The sequence below is a fragment of the Gracilinanus agilis genome, chromosome 1 (assembly GCF_016433145.1).
Source record: "Gracilinanus agilis isolate LMUSP501 chromosome 1, AgileGrace, whole genome shotgun sequence".
Classification (NCBI taxonomy): domain Eukaryota; kingdom Metazoa; phylum Chordata; class Mammalia; order Didelphimorphia; family Didelphidae; genus Gracilinanus; species Gracilinanus agilis.
The window spans coordinates 3,737,389-3,743,388 of NC_058130.1; positions in this window are offsets into that span (position 1 = coordinate 3,737,389).

The window sequence follows — 6,000 nt, forward strand, 5'->3', positions numbered from 1 at the left end:
GAGAGAGAGAGAGACAGAGAGAGAGAGAGACAGAGAGAGACAGAGAGAGACAGAGAGAGACAGAGAGAGAGACAGAGAGAGAGAGAGAGAGAGACAGAGAGAGAGAGAGAGACAGAGAGAGAGAGACAGAGAGAGAGACTGAGAGAGAGAGAGGTCACTGGTAACTAACTTTGGAGATGGCAATCTAAGAGGAAGGATTCCCAAATAGATCACGGAGAGTTCTGAGTTCTAGTCCTGCCTCTGTTGCTCCTGTCTGAAGTGTCCATCTGTGCCTTGGTTCCAGAGAGGGAGGTTTCCTGAGCTAGTAAGACCCAGTTAGCAGAGGGGAGGGAGGGCAGGGAGCCTGGAAGCATCCGGAATCCCATCTATGAACAGCTGGAGCCCTCCTTGGCCTGCTCTGAAAGGGCCTGGCTTCTGTCCAAGCCCAGGAAGGGAGCAAAGTTCATGGGACACAATAACAGGATGGACGTGGTGTTCTTGGCAAGGCCAGAAGAAGCAGGCTGGGCCAGGCCCACGAGGGGCAGGGGACCACTTGGGGAAGGGGCCCATTGAGGGGCAGGGGCCCCAAGTGCCCCCTGAAGAAGGGAGCTGGGAGGCTCCGGCATTGCCAGAGTAGGGCAGGGGTGAAGCTGTCCACCCACAAGCTGGGCTCAGGCCAGAAAATGTGCCCTGGGCACTCCCATGTTCCCTGTGTGCACCCCAAGCAGGATCCTTTCAGGGGGAGGGGCTAAGGACCAGAAAACCCTGCGAGCTGCTCCCCCATGCCCCAGTGTTCTACCATGTGACTGAAAGAAGGCTCAAGGTCACATCCTAAAGGCCCTGAAGAAGAAAGCAGCACCTCCTGCACCCCATTTGTCCTTAGCCAGCCCCCCCACCTGTAAGGCTCTCTGGTGCCTACACCAGCTTCCAGGCCCAGATCAAATAGGCCAGTCCTGGGAATGGGGCTGCTCCCCATCACTTCTCTAGGGCAATGGGGGTCGCCCCTTGAATTGTATCTGATGTCGTCCAACCACGGTCCAGTTGTCTCGGACTGATTGGGACCCGTCTCCCCTCTCCAAAGCGATTCTGTCCCTCCTGGCTCCAGTTACCCAGGATCTGTCGGTATGTGCCCTTATTGTGCGTGCCTTGGACCCTCCGAGCCCATACGAGAGTGGGTTCTATTTTACTGGTTACTCTCCTTCCAGCCATCCCATCCAAGGAGAGAAGCAACTCAAAGGTCGAGTAGCCAAACCTCAAAAACAACTCTCTGTGTGATCCTGAGCAAGTTCCAGCCTTAACCCTTGTTTGGACAAATGTTGACAAAAATATAAAATGCCCAGAAATACGGACTTCAATAACTCACCCTTAGAAAAAGAAATGGAATTTCACCAAGAAACTTTCAAAGACAAAAGCCCCGGGGCCAGACAGATTTACATGTGGATTCTAGCAAACACTTAAAGAATAATTCATTCTAATATAAACTGTTTGGGGGAAAAAAGGAAAGGAAAGGGTCCTACTAAATGCCTTCAGTGATGCCAACATGTGCTTAATATCTAAACCAGGGAGAGCCAAACCAGAGAAAGAAAAGTGTAGGTTGATGTCCCTAATGAATATTGATGCAAAAATATATATAGAACATTAGCAAGGAGATTACGGCAACCTATTATAAAGATGATGGCTGGATTTCTACCAGGAGTACGAGACTGGTTCAATATTAGGAAACCTATAATCATATTGGCCCTATTAATAACAGAAATCACATTATGCAGAAAATACTTTTAATGAAAACCCTAGAAAGCATAAGACTAAATGGAGCTTTCCTTAATGTTAGAAGCGGTATATCTATATTAAAGCAAGAGCAAACATTACCTATAATGAAGGTAAACTAGAAGCCTTCCCAATAAAAGAAGAGGGAATGCAAGGGGTGTCCACTGTCACCATTATTAGTCAATCATGTGCTAGAAATGCTGGCTGTCGTAATGATAAGAAAAGGAAATGGAGTGACTGAGCATAGGCAAAAAGAAAATAAAGCCAACCCTTTTTGCGGATAATCTGGTAATTTACTTAGAAAACTATAAAATGAATTGGAACAACCTCAGAAAAAATGGCAGGATAGAAAATAAATCCACACAAATCATCAGAATTTCTGCATGTTACCCAAAAACCCAGTTGAAAGAGATAGAGATTCCACTGAAAATGACTACGTTTAGGGGAACACAGAATAGTTTGCCTGGCAGATCTATGGAGAAGGGAAGAATTTATGAGCAAACAAGAGACAGAGAATATTATGAGATATAAAATGAATCATTATATCAAATAATGATTTCATTCAAAGGCTTTTCTACAAACAAAGCTGATGTAACCAAGATTAGAAGGGAAACGACAAACTGGGGAAACATTTTATATTTCTCTCATAAAGGTCTAATTTCTCAAATTTATAAAGAACTAAATCAAATTCATAAGAATACAAGCCATTCCCAACTGGCAAATGGTCAATGGGTGTCAACAAGTACTTTTCAGATGAAGAAATCAAAGCCATCCATAAGCAAGTGAAAAAATGTCTAAGTCACTCATGATTAGAGAAATGCAAACACGTCCCACCTATCAGATTGGCCCATATGACAGTAAAGGAAAGTGGCAAGTGTTGGAGGGGAGGTGGCCAAGTTGGGACACTAATGCATTGTTGGTGGAGTTGTGGACGGATCCAGCCATTCTGGAGAACAATTCGGAACTGTGCCCCAAAGGCTATAAAGCTGCAGACCCTGGTAATGCCTCTCCTGGATCTGTACCCCAAAGAGATAATAAAAAAGGGGAAAGGGCCATTCTGTGTTGAAAACTAGGCCGAGCGGCTTTTTGTGGTGGCAAAGAACTGGAGATGGCGGGACTAACTGAACAAGCTGGGGCGTGTGCTGGTGATGGAACTCTATTGGGCTGTCAGAAACGAGGAAGGGGGCCGTCTCGGGAAGCCCTGGGGGGGCTGGTATGAATGGATGATCGGCGAAGGGAACAGAATGAGCGGGATTGTTTCTACGATCATAGCGGGGAGACTTGGGGATTCGGAGCCCCACGATGGCCCACCAGGACTCTAGAGGACTCGAGGGGAAATGGGCTCCCGGCTTCCTGGGCGGTGACGGACTCTGAGGACAGACTCTGAGGATGGACCGAGACGTCAGTGGGGGGATTTGTTTTGCTCGACTACACCTGGGCCTTTGTTTTTCCTGCTTTACCAGCTGGGGGCAGAGGGAGGTGGGCACAATCTTAAAATAAAATGTAATTGGGGGCAGCTGGGTAGCTCAGTGGATGGAGAGCCAGGCCTAGACATGGGAGGTCCTGGGTTCAAACCCGGCCTCAGACACGTCCCAGCTGGGTGACCCTAGGCAAGTCACTTGCCTAGAAAAAATACATATATTAATAAGTTAATTAAATGAAATGTAGTCGATAAGAAATGAAGGGAATATAAAAACGAAAGCTCTAGAGATGTCTGTTACCAAAGAACCCAAACGGTGCTCTGGAGACTTGGACTCCTTTCAGTGTCCCCGGCAGCCCCTGCCTGGGGGACTTCCAGAACCAAGCTTTGGACCTGTGATCTCCGGCGTGTAAACGTCACCCATCAGCCATGCGGGGGTAACTCTCCATCTTCGAGGCCTGCCTGGAAACGCTGAGAAGTGCAGAGGCAGGACTCGAACGAGGGTCTTCCAGATCTCAAGCCCGGCCCTCCGTCTTCTGGGCGCTGCCGTCGCGCTCTCGTCCCGTCGCTGCTCGTGAGATCCTCGGGGAAAGCTGGGGGTGCCGGGCAGCGACTGCGCGCCTGGCCTCGGGCCGGTCACCGCCGGCGATCTGCGTGTTGTGGTCCCTTGACGGATGGCCTGGACTTCTGGACGAGGGCCGCAAAGATGACGGAGGACGGAGCGGCGGCTGCCAGGCTCCCCGGACGTCCACGGGCCATTTGGGAAGGGAATTTCCTGCCTCTGCCCTCCTGACGGGACTCCTACCAGGAGAGCCGAAGCCGGACCCCGAGCTCCGTCCTTGGTGCCGCCGTCCCGGCCCAGGCGGCCCCCGACCCTGCGGCTCTCAAGAGGCCCCCCGGGCGGGTGCCGTCACGGCGGCGCTCCCCGAACTGAAGGCTGGAGCTGATGGGCTCTTCCCCCAGGCGAGCCACGGGGCCCCTTTGGTTCCTCGGGCCGGAACGCTCAAGGGTTCGAGAACCGCGTCGCAGACCGCCGTGGTCGGGCCAGGCACGAGCAGAGGGAGAAGCCGGCGGTCCTTCGGCAGGGCCAGGTCCAAGGGGAGGCCGCCGAGCCTCCGGCGATCGGGGAACAGCTTGCTCGGCCACCGCGTGGATTCGCTCCAACAGAAAAAGGCCCCCCTGGCAGGCCGGCTTCTGCCCCCCCAAGTCCCGACCCCCCACATCCTCCAAGGGGGCGACCCGAGAACGTGGGCACAGCTAGCGAGGCCTGCGGGGCGTCCGGCACGGAGTCCAGGCCGAGGCGGGATGCTCCGGCGCTCGGCCGTCAGGCTCTGGCCCGCTCCAGGGTCTCCTCAGAGCCCTTCCCACGAGAACGTCCGGGACGTCGGAGCTGGCCGGTCCGGCAGGGCGGGCGGCAGGCGTGCCCTGGAGCGGCCAGAGTGGAGGGGAGGACCCGGGCGGCGCCGGAGGTCTCAGGCGGCTCCTCTCGTCCCGGGATTCGCAGGGAGAAACGCCGCCATCTTCTCTGGCTGAAACGGGGCAGAGGACGGGCCTGCGGCTGCAGAGTATCATGGGCGAGGCCGGAGGCAGGGAGGCCCCTGCAGAGGACGGGCGGGGAGCCCTGGAGCTGGGGGGGCAGCACGTGGGGCCTCCACAGGAGTTTCTGGCCGCCCCAAAGTGGAGACAGGCCCGAGGCAGGCGCTCGCTCGCTCGCAGATAGCCGCCTCGCCTTGGCCTGGTTTTCAAAGCAAACAGAAGGAGAGAACGTGGGATGTTTTGTTTCTGCTCGCAGTACAGCTGCTGACTTTGACGGCCGCCCAGCGGATGGGAGAAGCCCGAGCGGAGCCCCTCCCCCACCCCCGGGCTCGTCTGCCAGCCTCAGACCACTCATGGCGACGGTCGGAACCGGAACGGCAAAGTCGGCAGCGTCAGCCTTGGAATCGGATGGGCCCGAGTTCAAGTCCTGCCTCCGGTGCATCCGGGCCCTGCGACCTTGAGCGAGTCCTCTTGAGCTTCCGCGCCCCGTGGAGGGCAGGCGCTCGCCCGGGAGCCCCCCAAATCCCGCTCCCAGCCACGGCAGCAGGCACAAGGCCGGCGTGCGTAGCGGCGGCCGGGGCTGCCGGGCGCCCTCTGGAGGGCCGACGTGCTTTCCTGCTAGGAGCTGCCTCCTGGCTGTGGGCCGAGTCGCAGGCGGCTCTGAAGGTGGGGAGGGCCCACGGGGCCACTTGGGGCTCTCGGGCGCGCCTTTCCCTCCACTGTCTAGAGGGGCCGCGACTGCTCCGCTCAGGGCTTCTGTTTGAGCCAAGAGGACGGCCCGAGCCTTGCACGTGGTCACGGCCAAGGAAACACCGGACAACCTGAGAAGGGAAGGGCCCGGAGGTGGGAAATGGAGCCGGCACGAGGCCCTGGTGCTCCGGGCTGGACGCGCCAGAGAGCTGCCCGTTTGTCCGGGAGGCGATCAGGAGTGACGGAGCGCAGCTGAGAGGAGTGAGGCGGTCGCACCGGGTCAGGGAGAGCTCTGGGGGCTGAATGGAGGCCGGATTGGAGGGGACGAGCCCGCGGCGGGCTGGCCAGTTCGGAGATCTTGGCAGCAGTCCTGGGGAGCTGAGGGGGCCTAAAGCTGGGCTGGGCTGGTGCCGGGGCGACTGGAGGGACGGGGATTCGAGGGAGGCCGCCGAGGAGGCCAAGCGCGGACGCAGTCGGGGTGTTCTGGGAGTCTTTCCCTGGGCAGCAGCCAAGAATAAACCTGGGGGTGGGGAGGTGGGGGAGGCTCTCGACCCCAGCAGTACCCGTCCGCCCATGTCCTTGTGTTGGATCTCGGATCCTCTTGGCTC